Here is a 26,042-nt window from a genome sequence, read left to right as displayed (position 1 = left end):
AGAGAGTGCCCACACTTGACCTATACTTAGTTTATGGTCACAATTTTCATAGCTTGTGCATGTGGGAGATTTGATGCAAACATAAGAACTACTGATGTGAAAATATAGAAGCTATTGTTGTTATAACCAGAGTACCCAAAGATTTTGAAGAAAACATTAAAAAAAGGGCTTGTAACCTATTTTGTAATGAATTTACCTAGAGATATTTGAAATGTAAATTGAGTTAAGAGGGTTTTTAACAAGAAGATATTTTGTAAGAGTTTCTTTGTTTGAGAGAGAGAGAGAGAGAGAGAGAGAGAGAGAGAGAGAGTTGGATTCGGGGGTTTTCTTAAAGCACATAAGAATTTCTTTATTGTAAGAGATTGCCTAGAGAGAGAGAGAGAGAGAGACGTTTAACGTCGAAATTATTGATCTAGAGAGACCAATCGACGGAGATGGAGAGACGAGGAGAGAGAGAGAGAGATAGAGAGACTTAACATCGATTTTATTGATCTAGAGAGACCAATCGACGGGAAGAGAGAGAGAGAGAGTCTCTGAAGATTGTAAGAGACTTCCTTTGTTTTGTGGGGGGAGAGAGAGAGAGAGAGAGAGAGAGAGGGGTGTCTAAGGTAAAGGTAAGAAGTATCCCAGGGAGGGCAGAAAAGGGGGATTGAAGAAGGGTTTTTTAAAAACCTTTGGAGTGGGAGAGCAGAAGATTCTTATTGCTTGCCCACAAAGAAATGGGTGGTGGGAGGGTGGGAGGACAAAATAGGCCAGCTGTGTTGTGTGGGGTTAGGCCCAACCGTAGTGGTGGGGTAACTGGATGGCAGCATGGTTGGGCTGGCAATGCCAGATGAGGGCTCTCCACTCACTACCTTCTCTCCCACCCTCCTCTTTTATACGCACTCTTGTGCCCCCTCATCTCCCATCGCTCAAGCTCCTCCACTGCTGCCTCTGCCATGGCCTCCTCACGCACCCCTTCCCTCATCCTTGCCCTTGCTTTTCTCACCCTTCTCTCCCTCATGGCTGTGGTGTCTGCAGATTCACCCGCTCCTGCCCCTTCCCCCATGAGCGCCTCCCCGCCCTCCTCTCTCCCCTTCCTTGCCCCCTTCCTCCTCGCTTGGCTTGCCTTCCTGTTCGCTTGAAGTGAAATGCCCCCCTGTAGAGGTGAAATCGGTTCTCATAAATGCAGCTTCTCTGCGCAATCTTTGCTTCCACAGTCATGGCCATCACTAACTTTGGTTTTCATCTCTGTACATAGGCAAGCCAGGCTCTGAAGCCTCACATGGGGGTTGTTTACCACCGGGGCCTCCCATGCCCCAGCCTTCTTGACTGAGGTACTGTGTATCTTTACTTACAGTGTGGGGATCTCCATATATTTCCTAGGGTTTTTCCATTCTTTCCCATTAATGTAGCACAATAATGGCCAGCCTGCTGCTGTGTTTGCAACCAGATGTACCCCTTTACATTCTTTTATGAATCAAGATTACTTATGAGTTGAGGGGTGGTGTAATTACAGAGGTGTTGATTCAATTAGCTTCTGAAAAACGTTGTCAGAATTGTGCTTGTTGTTAAACCAATCCTTTATGCTGTAAATAAGTTTTATGATTCCTCCCATGCCCATTATGTAATGTGAGCGTTTGAAGTGCTATCTATAACTCTATAATTATTGTACAAAAGAAATTGTGTTTCCTAGTATGTTAGATTCGCAAGGATGGCCCAATTTCAGGGCCTTTACACATTGCCCTATCTCACCCAATGGGTATTCATGGTCTCGGCATGAGTTGGTAGTCTTCAATGTGCAAGGAGTTTACACACCGTCCAAGCCAAAATCATAAAAAAGTTAGTTTTCAATGCATTATACTTGAATTTGATTGTTGCTAGAGTGGCAGCCGACTCTGGTTGCCCATGAAATTGCGTAGCATGGGCACCAATCAGCTTCCACTTCACCTTTTGAAGTTTGTCCAATTTTGGTTGTGTAACAGGGGCGTGCCCATCCAGCCCAATTTAAGCATTCGATTAGCTCTTGGTATTATCGATGGGTGGGCAAGTGTTGGTGTGTATCGCAAAGGCCTTCATGCAATTCATTTCAACAAGTTAACTATTTGGCATGTAGTTCGTCAATATTGTGTCTGAAATAACCCTCGCAATTCAAAAATAATAATAATTTGAACTTAAAAAGCACATTCAAAATTTGCTAGGGAAATTCACATATCATATATTGTTGGTATTATTTGAAGGAACTTTTGTTTCAGCGAGAATTATGTATTATGGAATATGTTCTGATTTAATATGCTTTCGAATCCAACATATATATGTTTCGTAAGGAAATATATATATATTTCGAAAAGAATATTTAACTTATTAACTATTGATGAAAGTGTATGAAAGGTAGGCATGTATTTTTTACCCTCAAAGTGAAGTATTACTTTACTATTGATGGAATGGAAGTTGAAAGTCAAACATGTATTTTTTACCCTCTAAGAGAAACTTACTTGCAACTACAAAATAGTTATTAACACTAGTCAAGGTACCCTCAAAGCAACAATAACTCATATCATGAAAAACTTTGAAGTGCAAAGCATACTAAAGAAATGGTGAAACTCTTAACTAGTGGCACTAAAGTTTATATTGTTGTAATCCAAAGCCAATTACTTATCACGTATTGATGGTGAGTGAAGTTCGTTTGAGTGTCGTGGTTGTATTTTTCTTTTGGGGAAATATAATTATATTTATATTCATAAACTGTTAGGCTATATACAAGCCAGCTTAGATCTGATCAAAGAATCTTGTACATCTCTTCATTGTTAAGTACACACCCCTAGATTTGATTCCACCTCTCATCATCCCACACAAAAGTTAGTGTTCCAAGTTGATGTAATAACTCTATTGCAAGCCAATGGTGCTCCCCTTAGGAGTCTGCTCCTCCATAGCCACTTTCTTGGTCCATATCTACACATCAAGTCTTCTTCCAATAGGGTTTTCTATGTGTGCTGCCGTAAAGGTGCGTGCAGGTTTTTTCTCCATCAGATACCACTTTTGTGTCTTAGGCCCAAACTTTGGTAAACCAGCTCTATTATTCTTGTCAGACACCAATTCCTTCAAATCTTTCCCTGCACATATATGCCACATGCCATGAATTGGTTAGGTTTCTCTAGTATGTGCAACTATCCCATTATCATGTGAGTGGCTCATCCTATCCTAGTTTGTAAATCATGCACTAACTCTACAAATGTATTGTCTTTCATCTTATTCACATAATATATAGACCAGTTGTGATGCACACACCTGTACATTAATTCCACATCATCTAATCCATGCCTTAATCCCTTTTGGGATACTAGACAGTTTCTAGAGGTCCAAATATCCCATAAACAAGTATATCTAACCAAGCAGAACACCACATCAACTGCCCCCTCTGGTCCAGCCAGCTTCCCCATCAACCAATCCCCCCAAGACCCCCTTAGACCTATACTAGTAAAAAACACCCACCTATCAATCTTGATTCATAGTCCCCTAGTAGTAGGGCATCTCGAGAAAACATGTCTTCCATCCTCCACTGTTGATCCACATCTAGGACAAACCCTTAAGGTAAAGTTTTTTGTGTTCCAACTTGTATCCAAGAGGAAAAGCCCACATACATACTCTCCACAAAAAGGTATGTACTTTCAAAGGTATATTCAGGCTCCATAAAAATTTCCACCTCTTCTTCCAAGTGCTTATATTCCACCTTACCCTCCAGATTCCATTACAATAGTTCACTCCAGAGTCCATTACAATAGTTCACATTTAGCTCACTCTTAATCATCTCCTCATACAAGCACACACCCTAACCAGCTTGGCCCCATGAATCCAAGTCTAATCCTTCAACCAACATGAGCAGGGGTCCACTTTTATGTATATAGTATGAGGCACCCAAGTGGCTTGTTGATTGAAGAAGACTCTATATATCCTTGAAGAAGACCCAATATATTGCAAGCTACAATAGGTGTGCCTAGGTTCAGATCCCCACACCTCCAACTCTCTTCCATCAAGAACGCCTAGCTTACCTTCTAGCATTTCCCACTTCTTCTTCTCCTACCCCATGAGCACAGTGCTCCCACCACACCTATCCACATGCTTCTCTACCATATTAGAATCTCCATAAGGATGCATGGACATTGAAAATCTAACCTTGTAATCCATTCCCACATCTCCCCTCTTACCTTGTGATTATGAACACCATCCACACCCTCTCCCCCTCCACCTGAATTTCTGTCACTAAAATTTTACCATTAGGATGATTGGTTATAATACTAGGTTCCACTAAATCCTATTTTAGTCCCCCCATACATAATCATCCAATCCTTGCATCTACCCTTCCTCAAACACTTCAATCCAAATAGGTTATGCTCTTGAACTGCCAATCACTGAAAGTCCCCATCCCTTCACTAATCCCTAAAATGTTGCATTCTTCCTTCTATCTCTCAATACACCCTCTCACCTCACTAATTCTATTCATTATAGGGCAATAATAGGTACCATGTCCACCTCTGTCTCTTCCTCCATTGTTAAATCTCCCCCAGGGTCCTCTATCACCAACTGAATGGCTCTCTAAGCAATTTCAACTTGCCAATTAAAACTACCCATAGATGAGGTTTCACTATCCTCCACACCTTAAGGATATTCATAAGTCTTTGGAATATGGCTGGTGTGTTGATTAGGTCGAATTCAGTGATAAAAGCTATTTTGGCTTGGTGCTCACGTGAAATAGAAATTTGATTGTAGCCTGAGTATCCACCCAAAAAGTTATAAGCCTCCTTACCTGCCACCCGTTCAAACAAATGTTTCAAATATGGCAAGGGGTAGTGATCCCTGTGTGTGGCAACATTCAATTTCTTGAGACCGACACATACTCGAAATTTTTCATTTTTCTTGGGCACAACCACAATGGTGAGACCCATTTTGAGTGTTCAATCTCATAGATGAATCCACACTCCAATGAGCTTGTCAATCTCCTCCTTCACAATACTTGCATGTTTGGGATTCATCAGATAGGGTCACTATTGGATTGGTTTAACATTGGGTGTACCATGGGGATGGTGTGCTATACCACCTCTATGGGAGCTCCTTTCATGTCATGGTATGTCCAAGCAAAGCAATCCCTAAACTCCTTAAGAAGAGTAACGAGAACAATCTCCTCATCCTTGGTGAGGTCTTTAGCAATGTAGACTAGCTTACAATCTTCACTAGATTGTGCCAAGTCTACACTTCAGTAGGTCCATCATAGACAAAGTGGTGGAATCTCCTTGCGGTCATCCATGGAGTTGTGTGTTTTGAGCCATGAGTCTTGTTATTTCATTCATAGGTCGATTAGGGTTTCTTAAAATTGATCTATGAGTTTGACCACTTATTCCAATCATGTTGATAAGTAGCATCATGGTAGGACCATTTTGCTAATTTACAACTACAGCTTTCATTGGGCAATCTTTGATCCAATGATGTATGTCACAATGACTATAGGTTGCAGGTGGCATGTTAGAAGATGTAGCTTGGGTGACTAGTTGGTTTCTGATAGGACACTCAGAGACTCGGTTTGGTTCCTAAAAATGATAGCATTGGAAGAGGTATTCTCTTGACAGTAGAGTTATTGATGTCTCAACCTCTTCCTATTGTGCAACTAGTTGGTATACTAGTTTGACTCCGACTCTTACATCAACTACATAGTAGTCTGGATAAAGCTTTGTGGATTCCTTAGCGACATGTGATGCACTGTCCAAGTCAACGTCATATTCTAGACACTTAAAAGATTCCTCGAAACCTATTTAGTTCAATTGTGTAATCCTCGGAGAGGTGGAGGTGGAGGTTGAGGTCCTAAAACTAGTAGAGGTAACGACACATTTTGGGCATTGTAAATCCCCTTTGCATTAGGTTGCTATGCCATATACTCAACATTGGGTTGAGGTGTTATAGTAGGCATTATAATGTGTGTGCTGTGATGGAGCTCCTAAAGCTAACTGCTAAGGTTTGGAAGCATTAGCAAGGGGTTGTAAACGCGTGCGGCACTATGAAGCCTCATGACCATAACTTCCACAAAAAGTACAATTCCCATTATACCATGCCCTTAGGACTGACACTCACTAGTGAATGCCCTTGTCAAAAGATTGAGCACCATTAAAGCTCTCTCCTTGGGTATATATGTACATTTTCAAGAGCTTTATTTGCCTTCATCTCCTCCTGGGGTGCTTTTATGAGGTCTGTGAAATTGGTCTCCGCTAAAGTTTTACCTTTAGCAATGGGTTTGACAAAGAAGTGCTTTATCCAGTGACTCTGGAAGCAACAGATTTAGAATTCGATGCTTTGGCTCCCTTGACCATTATATTATCTTCTAATTAAATGGAATTTGTTGTGACTTTATCCCATGTAGTGATCCCTCTAATGACTAAGCCATTATAGGTCGCTCTACATTAATTAATTCCACAACCATTTCATAAGTATTCTTATATTCATTCAATCACATCATTTTCATCTCATCACATCTTTCCTCAATTTATCCTTATCAGATCTCATCTACTCGCATCTACCCATAACCACATCTTATCACATCTTACCTCACATCACATTCGTTCACATCTCATCCATTCAGACCACATCACATTCACTCACATCTCATCCATTCAGACCACATCACATTCACTCACATCACATCTCATTCATTTTACCTCACATCTCATTCATTCACATCTATCCCGATTCACATCCCATCACATCACATTCATTCATATCCATCACATTCACTTTCATTCATATCCATCACATTCATTCTCATCTCCATTATATCACATCACTTCTATCCACATCATATCTCATTCATACACATCTCATCTCATCTCATCACATCATATCTCATTCATACACATCTCATCTCATTCATCCACATCTATCCAATCGTTCATATGTATGACCACTCGCATCTATCCCTACATTCATATCTATCACTTTACATCCATATATGTTTATGTCACATCTCATCTCTTTACATCACATCACATTCTTTCACATACGCATCTATATCCATTCTTTCACATACATCCACATCCATTCTTTCACATACTCATTCACATCCATTCTTCTCATACACATTCACATCCATTCTTTACATACACATCCTTATCCATTCTTTCACATACTCATTCACATCCATTCTTCACATACACATTCAGTCACATCTCATATCGTTCATTTACATTCTGATTCATATGACATCACATCTCATCCATTCATTCATATTTATCTGATTCACATCACATCTATTCACCTCACATCTCATCACCTCTATTCACATCACATCCATTCATTCCCATCTATCTGATTCATATCACATCTCATCACATCTATTCACCTCACATTCTCATCATCTCTATTCACATCACATCCATTCATCCATTCATTCCCATCTATCTGATTCATATCACATCTATTCACCTCACATTCTCATCATCTCTATTCACATCACATCCATCCATTCATTTATTCCCATCTATCTGATTCATATCACATCTCATCACATCTATTCACATCTATTCACCTCACATTCTCATCATCTCTATTCACATCACATCCATCCATCCATTCATTCCCATCTATCTGATTCACATCACATCTCACATGTATTCACCTCACATCTCATCACCTCTATTCAAATCACATCCATCCATCCATTCACATCTATCTAATTCACATCACATCTTATCACATCTATTTACCTCTCATCTCATCACCTCTATTCACATCACACCCATCCATCTATTCATTCTATCTAATTCACATCACATCTCATCACATCTATTTACCTCTCATCTCATCACCTCTATTCACATCACACCCATCCATCTATTCATTCTATCTAATTCACATCACATCTCATCACATCTATTTACCTCTCATCTCATCACCTCTATTCACATCACACCCATCCATCCATTCATTCACATCTATCTAATTCACATCACATCCCCATCCATCCAATCATCATCTATCTGATTCACATCTTATCTCATCACATCTATTCACCTCATATTCTCATCACTTCTATTCACATCACATCTATCCAATCATGTATCTGATTTTCATCTTATCTTATCACATCTATTCACCTCACATCTCATCACCTCTATTCACATCACATCTATCCAATCATCTATATGATTCACATCTTATCTCATCACATGTATTCGCCTCACATCTCATCACCTCTATTCACACCCATCCATCCAATCATCTATCTGATTCACATCTCATCACCTCTATTCACATCACACCCATCCATCCAATCATCTATCTGATTCACATCTTATCTCATCACATCTATTCGCCTCATACTCTCATCACTTCTATTCACATCATATTCTCATCACATCTATTCGCCTCATATTCTCATCACTTGTATTCACATCAGATCTATCCAGTCATCTATCTGATTCACATCTTATTCTCATCACTTGTATTCACATCAGATCTATCCAGTCATCGATTCGCCTCATATTCTCATCACTTGTATTCACATCAGATCTATCCAGTCATCTATCTGATTCACATCTTATCTCATCACATCTATTCACCTCATATTCTAATCACATCTATCTCATCACATTCACATCTATCTCATCACATCTATTCACCTCATATTCTAATCACCTCTATTCACACCACATCCATCCATCCATTCTTCTCATCTATATAATTCACATCTTATCTCATCACATCTAGTCACCTCATATTCTCATCACCTCTATTCACACCACATCCATCCATCCATTCTTCTCATCTATCTAAATCACATTTTATCTCATCATATCTATTCGCCTCATATTCTCATCATCTCTATTCACACCACATCCATCCATCCATTCTTCTCATCCATCTAATTCACATCTTATCTCATCACATCTATTCACCTCACATTCTCATCACTTCTATTCACAGAATTTAAACATAGAATTTTAGAGGATTTTATTTTTGATATAAATATTCTTTACGTATCTATTTATGCATAATGCAATTTTAAGGAAAATAACACTTTTGAAATAAAAATAAATCCTTTATGCATCTTTCTATGCATAAATTCAATTTTAATGAGAATATCTCTTTTGAAATAAAAATAAATCCTTTATGCATAAATTCAATTTTAATGAGAATGACACTCTTGAAATAAAAATAAATCCTTTATGCATCTTTCTATGCACAAATTCAATTTTAATGAGAATGACACTCTTGAAATAAAAATAAATCCTTTATGCATCTTTCTATGCATAAATTCAATTTTAATGAGAATGACACTTTTGAAATAAAAATAAATCTTTTATGCATCTTCCTATACATAAATTCAATTTTAATGAGAATAGAACTTTTGATATAAAAATAAATCTTTTAGAATGCACAAACAGAGGGAATTACTCTTTTAGAATAACCTAATGATAAACTTTAATTCCACAAAATTTAAGAAAATTTTGCCATAATCTCCTTTGTATGGCTGATTATTTCTCAATTTTATCATTCAATTTATGACTTGAATTAATCCAATTTAAATTCTAATATATCTAATCTACTCCATTTTCTAAAAATCAAGAGAGTAAACAATGAAAAGAGTTTAATCAATCTTTTAATGAAACTTTCTAAGATTGAGAAGGGTTGAATTGTAAAGAAGAGAAGGGGGTGGCCTTTCCATCAAGGCATATCATCAGATTTTAATTCAGCATTTACAAACCATAAAATTTGAGAAAACCATAAATTTAAAATTCACAATAAGTAAGAATTAAGCTTACATAGAGCTTGTAAGCTTTCCTTTGGCTTAAGGGATTGAGGGTTCTACTCTTGTTTGCAACAAGAGTGGCCACCAAAATTCACTTGGAGAGGATTAGGCCAAAAAACTATTGAATTATCAAGAAATTGAATGTTAAATGGCTCAGGACACAGAAGCAGAGTAACAGTGCATAAAAACCATTAAGCTTTTACAAAGGAAAGGCTTCTATTTATAGGGAAAAGTGAGCCTCTAACCAAGCAAACTAATTCTAGAATTTTCCAGATCAGTTTGGTCACTTTTTGACCTTTTTTAGGTTAGTTTAGCTTACTTTTTGACCTTTTTTAGGTCAGTTTAGCTTACTTTTTGACCATTTTTAGGTCAGCTTAGCTTACTTTTTGACCATTTTAAGGTCAGTTTAGCTTACTTTATGGATCTAGTTGAAACAGGAGAGAGGAGAGATAAAAATATCTCATTATTTTTTAGTTTAAAACTCATTGACACATGTGAAATAGGTGCCTCCTTCATGAGGGAAATTCCCCACACTGAGGTGTCAAAAATGCATCATTTCTTCTAAATATCTCAAGTTCTTTTTTAACTAATAAACCTTGTCCTTAGTCAACTCTTCATCTTATGTGAGTATTTACTCATTTTTGGGAGATTTTCTTTTATTCTTCAATTTATCCATATGATTAATCTCATTGGTCCATAGGAACCTTAATCCAAAAATCTGGACCCTCAGGATAAGGTCCTTTTTACCTATTTTCAATCAATTCCAATTGCACATTGGAAAGTTCTTTTTGAATTTTTGTTTCATGGGAAATCATTTTGAACACTAGGAGGATTTTTATATCCAAAAATATCTCAATTTTGAATTATCTCTCTCTAGACATTTTCTCTCTCTAAGCCAAAACAGGGTAAAATTGGATCTTTCTTTTATTTCAGAGAGGGGAATAATTATAAGATCAAAAGGGGAGGTTCTTACACCTGTACACCTCAAAAGCTGGAGGGAGGAAACTTACATCCTATCCCACTTAAAAAACGCGAGATGCCCTCATCTCACAAAATTAGAGGATAACTCTTTTCCTTTAGATCCAACTGATTCTGGGGTTCCTTATAGTCTGATGAACCCAACAGAATCCCAAGATAAAGATCCCTTATATAGAACTCATCTTTATATAACAATTCACTCAGATTATAACATTCAAATCGTTATCACAATAATGGTCCATTAGACCGAACCTTCTATCTGAATAGTCCTCCATGGGAATTTTCAATTATACAGATTTTTAATTTGACATCCCTTAACTTGATCTACTAGGTCAAGTGTTAACAGCAGCAATCTATCAGCACAATCCACTAATCTCATAGTGATTTGCTGAAGTCATTAACGTCTTCCAGTTATATGAACATCATCACACAGGGACTCGTCCCATTCATCCTCATTATGGTATTGCTCAGCTTATTACATTTCAATCAAAGTTCAGGAATCATTATTTTTCAATCATAATCCAAATCAACTCATCAGTTCTCAACCAGAATTTAAAAATCATATCAACCACATTCGAATTCATCATCTGGATAGCATTTATGCTTATAATTTCAAGTCTTAGATTTACTCGTATATACTGCTAGTAAAGAGCTACAGTTATACCCTCGGTATATATGGGTAGTCACACGATCCTTGGAATTATAAGGTAAATACCATCATGTTTAGGCCTCAAGCAAGTCAAGGATTCCATGCAATTGTGGTACTTCCATTTCAAGACCCAATTACTAATTTATGACTTTCAGTCTAAATAACAATTTGTATGAATTTTATCACGCAATTACAATCTTTTACTGCTTCCTTATAAACTTTTAACATTTTTGGCTTCTCGGTTGATCCTCATTAGCCAATTCGCTCTGATACCAGCTGTAAGATCCCTGTCCCCCATCGCACAATGAATTCAGGGGTGCTAACAGTGGAAGTAGCACTTCTTGCGTAGGGCCACACTCGGGGCCTTGCCCACGGATATCCAAACAAGAGACTAATCCATCGGTTCTTCCAAAATCGAACCCAGAAAAACTTTCCTTGCCCGGAAAGCACGGGCGATTCCTCCAGGATAAATTGTTCTCTAACGTAGTCAAAAACCTTAACTAACTAAAGTGATTTGACCAAACCCGTAAGTCCCATAGTCAGATCAGGAAAAAGATTGCACTTGGATCATAGAGACCAACGCTTTTTTCCTCATTGAGAGGCACAGCCATTGATTCTTTTCCATAGAACAATTTTTGTCTGGGATTTACTTCATCTATCGTACCATAACAGAATTGAGTCTCAATTTAGGGATCCATCAGTCCAGCCTAGCCCCATCCAGTCCGGTGGGTTAGAGCCAACCGCCCAACCACTGTAGTAATGGGATCCAATTAAGAATTTGGTTAGGTTTTATCCTGGGTACTAGGGAAAAGAATTCCCGGGCCCCGTGGCCGAATATTCATGCAAACTTAAAACTAGTCACACCACTTACACACCCAATATGAAATTGCCTTTTTCACAAAATCAACTATCTTTAAAAAAAATAATCTTTTAATGAAACCATTGTGTCATTGATCATAATCCTCAAAATCTCCGATTGAATCCTTATTTTCAATCATTCCTTCATCGGTGTACCTATGGCATCATTGGCAACCAGAACGTTCACCACCTATCCACTCAGGGACCTTTTCGACAGTTCCTAGCTCATAGTAAACGGCAATATATTCATATATCAAAAATGGAATCTCCATTGAAGATCAACAAGATCAACCAATGGATCCATATAAAAGAGCCATGAGCTCATCTGTTGAGGACTAGCAAGGTCAATCAACCAGATCCATGCCCGAATTTAGAAAACAACTCTTACTCCTTGTTCCAATATCTTCCACGATGCACGTGTGGGTATCGTCGGCGACCCAGAGTCCGAGCACCGTATGGTCAGCACCCTCTAGGATCCTTCGCAGGTGACCTAATGCTTCACTAGGCCGCTTCCTTGGTCCCTCATCCACCGTACCGAAAGCTCACCATTTTAATCTCGTGAACCGAGGCTAGTCAAGATCTCGGTCGACCTTGCTACGCGAGACGTCCTCCAATGACTCTCCGTCAGCTGTTGCAACTTTATTAGATTAGATCTCCATGACCTCATTCACAAGACGGTCAAAATGCTTCTCCAGCATTCTTGACATAAAACAGTCATTTAAAAACAGATCAAAAATATATTTCTATAATGAACTCTCGTCTTTCCACATTACTCCACATCAAACCACATTAATTAATTCCACAACCATTTCATAAGTATTCCTATTCTCATTCAATCACATCATTTTCATCTCATCACATCTTTCCTCAATTTATCCTTCATCAGATGTCATCTACTCGCATCTACCCACCGTAACCACATCTTATCACATCACATTCATTCACATCTCATCCATTCAGACCACATCACATTCACTCACATCTCATCCATTCATTCAGACCACATCACATTCACTCACATCTCATCCATTCAGACCACATCACATTCACTCACATCACATCTCATTTATTTTACCTCACATGTCATTCATTTACATCTATCCCGATTCACATCTCATTTATTTTACCTCACATGTCATTCATTTACATCTATCCCGATTCACATCCCATCCCATCACATTCATTCATTCACATTTTACCTCACATCTCATTCATTCACATCTATCCCGATTCACATCCCATCACATCACATTCATTCATTCACATCTATCTCGATTCACGTCTCATTCATTCATTCACATCTATCTCGATTCACATCACATTCATTCATATCCATCACATTCATTCTCATCACCATTATATCACATCACTTCTATCCACATCATATCTCATTCATACACATCTCATCTCATTCATCCACATCCATCCAATCGTTCACATGTATGACTACTCGCATCTATCCCTACATTCATATCTATCACTTCACATCCACATATATTCATGTCACATCTCATCTCTTTACATCACATCACATTCTTTCACATACACATCAATATCCATTCTTTCACATACATCCACATCCATTCTTTCACATACTCATTCACATCCATTCTTCTCGTACTCATTCACATCCATTCTTCACATACTCATTCACATCCATTCTTCACATACACATTCACTCACATCTCATATCATTCATTTATATTCTGATTCACATGACATCACATCTCATCCATTCATTCACATTTATTTGATTCACATCACATCTATTCACCTCACATCTCATCACCTCTATTCAAATCACATCCATCCATCCATTCATTCCCATCTATCTGATTCACATCACATCTCATCACATCTATTCACCTCACATTCTCATCATCTCTATTCACATCACATCCATCCATTCATTCATTCCCATCTATCTGATTCACATCACATCTCACATGTATTCACCTCACATCTCATCACCTCTATCCATTCACATCCATCCATCCATTCACATCTTTCTAATTCACATCACATCTCATCACATCTATTTACCTCTCATCTCATCACCTCTATTCACATCACACCCATCCATCCATTCACATCTATCTAATTCACATCACATCCATCCATCCATCTAATCATCATTTATCTGATTCACGTCTTATCTCATCACATCTATTCACATCTTATCTCATCAAATCTATTCACCTCATATTCTCATCACTTCTATTCACATCACATCTATCCAATCATCTATATGATTCACATCTTATCTCATCACATCTATTCACCTCACATCTCATCACCTCTATTCACATCACATCTATCCAATCATCTATCTGATACACATCTTATCTCATCACATCTATTCGCCTCACATCTCATCACCTCTATTCACATCACACCCATCCATCCAATCATCTATCTGATTCACATCTTATCTCATCACATCTATTCGCCTCATATTCTCATTACTTCTATTCACATCAGATCTATCCAATCATCTATCTAATTCACATACCTCTATTCACACCACATCCATCCATCCATTCTTCTCATCTATCTAATTCACATCTTATCTCATCACATCTATTCCCCTCATATTCTCATCACCTCTATTCACACCACATCCATCCATCCATTCTTCTCATTTATCTAAATCACATCTTATCTCATCACATCTATTCGCCTCATATTCTCATCACCTCTATTCACACCACATTCATCCATCCATTCTTATCATCTATCTAGTTCACATCTTATCTCATCACATCTATTCACCTCACATTCTCATCACTTCTATTCACAGAATTTAAGCATAGAATTTAAGAGGATTCTAATTTTTGATATAAATATTCTTTACGCGTCTATTTATGCATAATGCAATTTTAAGAAAAATAACACTTTTAAAATAAAAATAAATCCTTTATGCATCTTTATATGCATAAATTCAATTTTAATGAGAATAGCTCTTTTGAAATAAAAATAAATCCTTTATGCATCTTTCTATGCATAAATTCAATTTTAATGAGAATGACACTCTTGAAATAAAAATAAATCCTTTATGCATCTTTCTATGCATAAATTCAATTTTAATGAGAATGACACTCTTGAAATAAAAATAAATCCTTTATGCATCTTTCTATTTATAAATTTAATTTTAATGAGAATGACACTCTTGAAATAAAAATAAATCTTTTATGTATCTTCCTATGCATAAATTCAATTTTAATGAGAATAGAACTTTTGATATAAAAATAAATCTTTTAGAATGCACAAACGGAGGGAATTACTCTTTTAGAATGCATAAATGGAAGGAATTACTCTTTTTTAGAATAACCTAATGATAAACTTTAGTTCCACAAAATTTAAGAAAATTTTACTGTAACCTCCTTTGTATGGCTGTGACCATTTCTCAATTTTATCATTCAATTTATGACTTGAATTAATCCAATTTGAATTCTAATATCTCTAATCTACTCCATTTTCTAAAAATCAAAGAGAGTAAACAATGAAAAGAGTTTAATCAATCTTTTAATTAAACTTTCTAGGATTGAGAAGGATTGAATTGTAAAGAGGGTGGCCTTTCCATCAAGGCATATCATCAGATTTTAATTCAACATTTACAAACCATAAAATTTGAGAACACCATAAATTTAAAAATTCACAATAAGTAAGAATTAAGCTTAAAAAGAGCTTGTAAGCTTTCCTTTGGCTTGAGGGATTAAGGGTTCTACTCTTGTTTGCAGACTAGTGGCCACCAAATTCACTTGGAGAGGATTAGGCCAAAAAACAATTGAATGATCAAGAAATTCAATGTTAAATAGCTCAAGACGACAAAAGCAGAGTAACAGTGCATAAACACCATTAAGCTTTTACAAAGGGAGAGGCTTCTATTTATAGGAAAAAATGAGCCTCTAACCAAGCAAACTGATTCTAGAATTTTCCAGATCAGTTTGGTCACTTTTTGACCATTTTTAGGTCAGTTTAGCTTACTTTTTGGATCTAGTTGAAACAGGAGAGAGGAGAGATAAAAATATCTCATTATTTGTGAGTTTAAAACTCATCCACACATGTGAAATAGGTGCCTCCTTCATGAGGGGAAATTTCCCACACTGAGGTGTCAAAAATGCATCATTTCCTCTAAATATCTCAAGTTCTTTTTTAACTAATAAACCTTGTCCTTAGTCAACTCTTCATCTTATGTGATTATTTACTCATTTTTTGGCGAATTTTCTTTTATTCTTCAATTTATCTCCTCCCTACATTTGGATTTATCTTATTGGTCCATAGGAACCTTAATCCGAAATTTTTAAAAAATTTGGACCCTCAAGATAAGCTCCTTTTTACCTATTTTCAATCAATTCCAGTTGCACATTGGAAAGTTCTTTTTGAATTTTTGTTTCAAGGGAAATTATTTTGAACACTAGGAAGATTTTTATATCCAAAAAATATCTCAATTTTGAATTACCTCCCTCTAGATATTTTCTCTCTCTAGGCCAAAATAGGATCTTTCTTTTATTTCAGAGGGGAATAATTATAAGATCAAAAGGGGGAGGTTCTTACACCTGTACACCTCAAAAGCTGGAGAGAGGAATCTTACACCTAGCCAAGATTATCCCACATGAGCTATCATAGCTTTGTTGTACTTTCCTCATATAAAAGGAGGACATTTGAAGCATTGGAATACAAGCACAACATCTCAAGTCTTTCTATGAGTACAAGTTTCCATCTTGTAACCTAACTGAACTTGAGTTCAAACTTAATCAGCTCACACTCATCACCATGAGGATTGTTTACTTTTATCCACCTTAGATTAGTGTTGTCATTGGTATAGGATTAGAATCTAATTAAGTAGTTGATTAGGGAGCTTGATCCATGATTTCAACACATTCACCTCTCCTATTTTCCCACCAGTGTTATGGCTCATCTTAACACTCCTTGAAACATATCCAAAAGAGATTACCTGGTGAACTGCAACAACTGTAGTGAGGATCTTTCCAATGGCCAAGCTCATAACCCTTGAGATCTCCAAGCTTTACAACTCCTTCAGACGCAATTCCACCGTGCCTCCCGCCGCGAGCGTTGTCACACTACCGCGTTGCACTATGGGTGCTCGTCTCTCCTCTCACCTCACTTCACTCACACACACTCACTAGCATGCATTAGGAAGAGAGATTAGCAAGAGCAAGACTCCATTGCACAATGGAAGAGTATGTTGTATTATGAGAGATATTCACTTATATACATGGCCATAAGTGTTCGCACTCACTTAAACTGTGGCCGACCGGGCACTTTAGGCTCATAGGAGGCCTAATGCTATTACAATGACTACTTTCATAATATATCCATGAAGTACATCACTTTAGGACTTCATTCTAACTTACTACCACACGCTCTTGAAGTGGGAATTGCCATAAATACTCCGTCACACCATTACAGGCGTCCGTCCAAGTTGTAGCTTTGGACACTATTGCTTCCTATCTTGAATGTATGACTCTTTGGTGTATCTACCGTGACTCCTTGATGTATGATAATGGCGGTAGCTCTTGTTAACCTTAGAATTCGGTTAACATCCCCCCCTTCCTGATGGTGGCGATTGCGTCCTTGTGATCGCGTTGAAAACCTTTCTGTGGGGAGAATGGACAAGATTTATAGATGACTTTGATGATGATTAACACTCAATGGTCGTTGTTCCTCTGGAAGAAATAAGAAAAGATAGTTAGTAAATGAAAAGGTTAGTGGTTTATTGGGAATTCCTAATGGGATGGGGGGTGGGGTTTTTTTACAAATGATTGCATATTTGTGTGAGCACGTTTTTTTTATAGCTTTTTGCTCACTTTGTTTTTAGCAATCATAAGCAATGTTACATGTGATTTGTGTTAGTGGGGATGCTAAGAGATGTTAATAATGGGAGAGAAGAGACCGAAGGATCCGGAGGAACGTGGACTTAATCATCAGTACGAGATGGTGATTCTCAGTTCCTCATTTGATTCATTGATTATTTGCAGGAATTGGCCTTCAATGATGTCCCTTTGTGTGGCAGGATTCTTGTCAAATGTTGCTGGGTAAGACATGTTCCTGATTTCTTCTGCCCGAGTGCTTTTTATGTTTTTATGTATATTTAAGTTCTCTTATGAAGCAGATTTACATGAAGTACAAAAATTGAGTCGTATAGACTCTTATTGAATTGCTCTGTGTGTTGAATTAGCCACTTGTTGGTGAGGATTGAAAGGATAGATAGATCATTGATTTGTGAAGATAGTAGCGTCATTTGGAGAGGTTTGTAATTTGAAGAAAAATTTCAAGCAATGGGTTGTACCATTGACCAGGCTTTCACCCAACATGGCCCCCCCATCCAGAGATGTACCTGGAAGTTATTGATGGTGAGGCTTTGGTGCAAATGTTCTCCAGTGCATGAGTATGGATATGTACTCATGGAGCAGCTGCTACATTTATTTAGCCAAAAGAATAGTAAGCAATCAGCTTAATAAATATATAATGGCTATTGAAGATCATTTGAAAAGTGTTAATACGTGATATGGCTTAATCCGTGTGATGAGGCTTAAATCGTGAAAGTGCAGGTTCTTAAGCCGTGAGATTGTAATTCGTGAGAGAAACCTGAACTCGTGAGATTGCAGGTTTTTTGTCCATGAAGAGATATTCCGTGAAATGGCGTAAACCCGTGAAAGTTAATCCCATAAAATGGTGTTTCCGTGAAAGTGTAGGCCGTGAGATGGAATTCCGTGAAGTGTAATTCCAAGATATGGAATTCCATGAAAGTTTAGGCCGTGAACTGGAATTCTATGAAAATGCAGGCCATGAACTTGAATTCTATGAAAACGCAGGCCGTGAGATGGAATTTTGTGAAGTGTAATTCTATGAGAAGGAATTATGTGAAAGTTCAGGCCGTGAACTGGAATTCCATGAAAATGCATGCCGTGAGATGGAATTCCATGAAGTGTAATTCTGCGAGATGGAATTTCGTGAAAGTTTAGGCCGTGAGATGGAATTCTGTGAGAGGTAATTCCATGAAGTGTAGTTCCGTGAGATTTAATTCCGTGAATTTATAGGCCATGAACTAGAATTCCGTTAGAGGTAATTCCGTGAAAAGGAATTCCGTGAGATTGCAGGTTTTGACCTCATGAAGTTGCAGGTTTTGACCTCGATAGTTTTCTTATTTTAATTGATTTTATGGGTCAGCTAGGTCATGACTTGCGAGCAACAGCTTCTTGTGCATCAAGGTTTTGAAGTTGGTCAATGTGATGAACCATCGACTAGCTTTTCCCTCTAAGCATAGGTTCAACGCATGTACCTTGGTGGGACAATTGGGATTTCCAAAGGCTTCACATCTCTGTTCAAACATTTGAATAAATTGAACAGGGTCTGTTGTTCCATCATATTTGCCCATAGTGAGGCCATATGTGAGTGCTCTTGTTGGAAGAGACTCAATGAGTCCTTGGGCTACCCCCTTCCTAAACTAGTCAGTATATGTCCAAGGTGTGGACATCCAGGAAAGGGTTGGTACTTATAGGATTTTTGGAGTTGTTAGATAAGGGACCAAAGCCCGGTGGGATCGAAGTGATAGGGGGTATAAAACCCAATGACACGCTTGTTATAGGCATAGCCAATGGTATATCGGGAGGTGCATTTGTGGCATAGATCTCAATGGCTCGAAGATGTCAGCCATTGGGTTCAGTCCTTGTGTGATCCCTAGCAATCCCTCCATCATGGCCATGTCACAATGCCTAAATGCTCATTAATGAGCAAACACAGGTTTTTTTTTCTTTTTATATTCTCCCGTAGCCCGTTACATCCTCAATAGGCCTGGCGTACTCTTCATTGGGTCAAATGGGTGTTTGTTCACCCTAATTAGCTTAGGCGCTATACGCATGTGAATCTCTTAAAGATAATTTTCTGGAAAAAGCGTATGCTAGTAACTTCCCAGATGGAAGAGGAGGTCCTAAAACCTAGTAACTTCCCAGATGGAAGAGGAGGTCCTAAAACCTATTTTCTATCACTAAATTTTTCTGAGAATTTTTTCCCTCTTTCGCAACACGTTTTGAGGGTGTTTCAAAAAGAATTTTGAAAAACTCTGTATGAGACAGTTGTAGTATTTTTGGAGTACAACAACTTTGTTTCTTTGAGTTGTCCGTGATTTCGTTGTTTAGACCTTCAAAAAGTAGCCCGAATATGGCTCATCGTCGTTTTTGTGTTGTTTTTTGTGATTTTTCATGGTTTTTGGGCTGTTTTTTACCTCGATTTTCGAGTCAAATTTTGAGATTGCTGGTTAGAGGCTAAAATGGTCGATTTTGACTTCAGACGGCTAAGTCCAAAGTCGAAGAGCTCAATGTTAGCTTTCTAATGAGCCCTAGAGCATCTTCATTGGTGGATATACGGTTTAGGAGATATGCAGGCTTCCAAACAGGTGTGTTTTCCAGAGTTTTTTTTTTGACCGACGGACCCCTTTTCACGCCGACGGACTTCATGGGTTTTATAAATTTTACTTTTTTTTTTTTCACGGTTCCCGAGAACGTGAACCTTTTGGGCGTGAACTCTAGTTCCGTGAAGCTGCAGAAAATGGTTCATGCCATGAACCGGACTTTACAGGAATATCAAATTCGAAATTTTTTTACACGCAATTCCCGAGGATGTGAACCTTTTGGGCGTGAACTCTAGTTCCGTGAAGTTGCAGAAAATGGTTCACGCCGTGAACCGGACTTCATGAAATATTAAATTCGATTTGATTTTTTTTTTTTGCGCACGATTCTTGAGGACGTGAACCTTTTGGGTGTGAACTCTAGTTCCATAAAGTTGTAGAAAATGGTTCACGCCGTGAATCGAACTTCACGAAATATTAAATTTTTTTTTTTTGTCGCGGTTCCTGAGGACGTGAACTCTAGTTCCATAAAGTTGTAGAAAATGGTTCACTCCGTGAATCGGACTTCATATAATATTAAATTCTTTTTTTTTGCGCGTGGTTTCCGAGGATGTGAACCTTTTGGGTGTAAACTCTGGTTCCGTAAAGTTGCAGAAAATGGTTCATGCCCGTGAACCGGACTTCACAGAATATTAAATTCAATTTTTTTTGGGGAGTTTAGTGAAAAATATGAATTTTTCTTTTTGGGGGGGGATATTTTTTGAATTTAAAATGAAAGGGATACGGGCATTTTTCCCAAAAGGTAATTGCGAATTAAAAAAGTCAACCTTTTAATGACACCCTTAATAAATGACCCCCAAATTGGACAATTTGACAACTCGTGAGCATCTACTCATTGAATGCTCATTAGCCTTAATGAGTTATGTAAAAAAGTGATTAGAAATAATCTAAGATTAATTCTTTTACTAATCTTTTTCTCTTTTACACTAATCAAGGACTCTAATTAACCACTAATCCTTAATTAATTCACACAATTGAGCACATCATTGGATAGAGCAAGGGAATGCTAATCTTTGTGCATCAACAAATATGTAAATTAATCTAAAATAGAGGATTAGTTAAACTCTTAATTATGGTCTTCTCTTTTAAGGCAAAATTAAGCAGAGTCAAATTTTTTCAATTAATGAAAAAAGTGATGTAATTAGATATTTTGATGCATCTAGATGCTCTCAAAACACTCAAGAATACTAATTTTGACTACTCATATGATCAATTTAGACCCCAATTAACACATTTTCTAATTTTTTTACCTCTTAAGTAAGATTAATCACCCTTAATGACAAAAACCAGTCCATTAAGAGAAATTAGTCAAATTCAAGGGTTTTTTAATGGTTTTAAGATTTTTTTTGAAAGATTAAGCTACTCCTAATGCTTACTAACACTCTAATCCAAACAATTTCAACAACAAACACATAGTTAAACTAAAATTAATGATTTCAGTTCTATGTTTAACACTAAAGAGAGCTAACATTCACTAAAAATTACATTCTATTGCATTGTTTGATGCAATGGATGCAAACTAAGCCTAATACAAACTATGTGTAAGCCCTAAGAACATAAAAAACCACAATAACAAAAATAAAAACAATAATTTAAGTTAAAAATTAAGCAAAAGGCACTCTTTTCAAAACAAAAAAGAGAGCTATTCTACACCAAATCTCACACAAATCACCATCAAATCCACATCTTTTTCATGGGACACCATTAAACAAGATAATGGGCAATGGGTTATACATAGATTAGAGGAAAAACGATGAAAAAAGCCAAAGGATGGCTCCCCGACAACGGCGCCAAAAATGTTTGGAATACATCCACCTGGTGAACCCCAACTGTCGTGAGGATCTTTCAAATGGCCAAGCTCGTAACCCTTGAGGTCTCCAAGTTCTACAACTCCTTGAGAAGTAATTCCACCGTGCCTCCCGTGAGCGTTGTCACACCTTCGTGTTGCACTACGGGTACTCGTCCCTTCTCTCACCTCACTTCACTCACACACTCACAAGCATGCATTAGGAAGAGAGATTAGCAAGAGCAAGACTCCATTGCACAATGGGAGAGTATGTTATATTATGAGAGATATTCACTTATATACATGGCCATAAGTGTTTACACTTACTTCAACCGTGGCTGGCCGGGCACTTTAGGCTCATAAGAGGCCTAATGCTTTTACAATGACTACTCTCGTAATATATCCATGAAGTACATCACATGACTTCATCCTAACTTACTACCACATGCTCTTGAAGTGGGAATCGTCATAAATACTCCATCACACCATTATGGGCGCCCGTCCAAGTTGTAGCTTTGGACACTATTGCTTCATATCTTAGATGTATGACCCTTTGGGTGTATCTACCGTGACTCCTTGATGTATGATAATGGCGGTAGCTCTTGTTAACCCTAGAATTGTGTTAACAACCGGCCAAGAGGCCCCACCATGAACCCGTCCCTACAGAACAGCCTCGCCTCTAAGCCCCAAGCCCACACAGGAAGAGCTCGGTGCTATTGCAGCTGCAGAAGCCGCTAAGAAGGCTGCAGAAGAGGAAGAGGAGCGCCAGAGGCAGGATTTTCCTAACTAAAGTTTATATGAGACCCCACCCCCTGATAGGTTCATGAAGATGCCTCCTCATGATTAGGCCGGGCCTTCATCCCCCAATGACACCAAGAACACAGTCAATACTCTCCGTTGGACTCGCACAAGCAGTTTCAACTCCAGCCAAAAATATGCAAAGAGTATCCATGCGGCCTGCAGAGATGTGCCTAATTTTGCCCACGTCTTTGCCAACATGGCACGGGAGCTCATCCAACAGATGACAAACTGCATCTCCCAATAGCAAGAAGTGACACAACTTTCACAGAGGAAAATGTTATTAGCCAAAGCCCAGGAGAGAGCAATGTCTGAGGAGTTATACCAAACTAATGTACAATTCATGGAGCTGCAGAAAAAGTTCGACAAACAAACAAAGCAGCTGGGCACAACTATCAATAGAATTACTAAGCTCCAGCAATAGCTTAACCAAGCCCATGCAGCAGCAGCAATAGCTCACAAAGAGCTCACAATCATTGAAGGATTACATCAAGAGGCCATGAGCCTGGCTTAGATACTCATAAGATATCTCTTGGTCCCTCTCACTTCATTCTACTATTTTAAAGCAACATAAATTCATATTCTCAATCGCCTAGTATGAAAATTAGTTTCCACTTTCTTTCAAGTTTTTAGAAATCTCTTACAAATTACACAAATGAAACTAACCTATGTTTTCATAGTGCCACAAGAGTAGTCTTGGTTGACAAAGATAATTTTTTGAAAGCTCCAACTACATGGAAGAGACATACACACATATTAGAGCCGGTTTTTGCATACCACTTACATGTTAGACATTCACACATACAAAAGACACGTGCACTCTCTCTCTCTCTCTCTCTCTCTCTCTCTCTCTCTCTCTCTCTCATTTAGATACATACAAAGAGTGTTTGCTTATATCCGCATCTCTTCCACACACATATATGCATATACACACGTCTCATTTAGATACATACAAAGAGTGTTTGCTTATATCTGCATCTCTTCCACACACATATATGCATATACACACATTTCATTTAGATACATACAAAGAGTGTTTGCTTATATCCGCATCTCTTCCACACACATATATGCATTCACATCTCATCACATCCACTCACATCTCATCACATCCACTCACATCATGTCAATTTTGTATCTCTCTCGCGATCTCTCACATAGATAACTGTGCAATCTATCCCTCTCTTGAATACAAGTGAACCTAGAAATTTATCTTACTTTGGTCTCACAAACATACGCACACACACATTTATGATGACACACATGCATTTGTTGCACACCTATGCCCACGATCGATTGAAATAATAATCAGAAAAACGAGACAAAAGCATTTGAAAATGTCAATCAAAACCTTACATAGTTACAAGTCCATATCTAGGACTCGCTGAAGAACAACCCATAAGCAAAACAACTAGGTCGTCTATATTCCTTTACCTCTGGTAGGCCAACAAGAACAGCAATTGTCTTGGCCAGTTTTCCACCCAATGAGGGCTTGCAAAACCAGTTTACATTTAAAGGTACCCCTATTTCTATAGGTACTAAAAAAGGTTTTCTTCTAGGGACTCAGGGACTTCAAGATTCCTGCTCTTCTATCTACAAGGCATTGAAATGTATGAAAGCTCCATTTGGAGAAGTTCTATCAGCTATGAAGCTATATGAAATCTGCCCTTACATAAAGTTTGCATGTATGGTAGCAAATGGTGCAATAGCTGAAGCATTTAAAGATGAGCCCAAGGTTCACATCTTTGATTTCCAGATTGACCAAGGTACTCAGTGGTCTTCCCTCATTCAAGCTTTAGCAAGCAGGCCTAGAGGTCCTCCTTTAATCATAATCACGACTGTGGATGATCCTACATCCCAATATTACCTATTGGGTGGCATGCATATTGTTACAAAGAGGCTCAGTAAGCTTGCAGAGGGAGCCTAAGAGTCCCTTTGGAGTTAAGTACTATCTCAACAAAACTCTCCGATTTGCAAGCTCACATGATAGAGAGGACTCGAGAGGCCCTTGGTATGAACTTTGCTCTTCAACTTCATCACATGCCAAATGAGAGTGATCTCTTAAATAACCCACAAGATCATCTTCTTAGAATGGCTAGAAGTCTCAACCCTAAAGTGCTAACTTTGGTAGAACAAGAAGCAAATACGAGCACCGCACCCTTTCTAGAAAGGTTTATGGAAACATTAGACTACTATTTTGCAGTCTTCGAGTCCATCGATGTAGCCCTTCCTAGAGAAAGCAAAGACAAAGTCAATGTGGAGGAACACTGCTTAGCTCATGATATTGTCAATGAGTTAGCTTGCCCTTGGGCAACAAGGAGAGGAGGGGGAAGCATGCATGCAAGCATGGGGTCTCACTCTTGGTTTTGTACCCTCCATGGTAACCACGACTACCTGCGAGCTTCGTATACATGACATTCTGACTGAGGAAGAAGGGGAACCCCTCAATGTAGATCGTAGAGAGGCAAGTGGAGAGCACATATGCTGATGGCTTCAGGCCTCACCCTCTAAGCTTGTATGTCAATAACACTATCAAGTGCCTCCTTGAATGCTACAATGAGAAATACAAGCTGAAGGAGGATGGAGGGGCTCTTTTACTTGGCTGGTTGAACAAGTCTTTGGTAGCTGCTTCTGCATGGCACTAATTGGAAAAAGATTTTGAAAAAGCCAATTTGTAGATTTCCAACGTGAGTTTTTCAATTTGTTGGAACAACACTACTAGACACAATATATCAATGTCTTAGAAGTTGTAAAAATAGCTAGGGTTTTTTTG

At 38.1% G+C, this 26,042-nt stretch overlaps 1 long non-coding RNA gene and 1 pseudogene across 1 annotated transcript; both read left to right on the top strand.

The window, feature by feature from the left end:
* The first annotated feature begins 906 nt into the window (after positions 1-906).
* Positions 907-1,480, top strand: LOC147612721 (uncharacterized). Its single transcript, XR_015263489.1, has 2 exons — positions 907-1,146; positions 1,241-1,480. It is a non-coding gene; the product is annotated as an uncharacterized LOC147612721 (long non-coding RNA).
* Positions 1,481-19,221: 17,741 nt separating this feature from the next.
* Positions 19,222-25,914, top strand: LOC147612720 (chitin-inducible gibberellin-responsive protein 1-like; annotated as a pseudogene).
* Positions 25,915-26,042: the final 128 nt, after the last annotated feature.

This window comes from Cibotium barometz, chromosome 45 (genome assembly GCF_041138505.1).
Source record: "Cibotium barometz isolate CiBa-2024 chromosome 45, ASM4113850v1, whole genome shotgun sequence".
Classification (NCBI taxonomy): Eukaryota; Viridiplantae; Streptophyta; class Polypodiopsida; order Cyatheales; family Cibotiaceae; genus Cibotium; species Cibotium barometz.
This window is presented reverse-complemented; position numbering and strand designations above follow the sequence as displayed.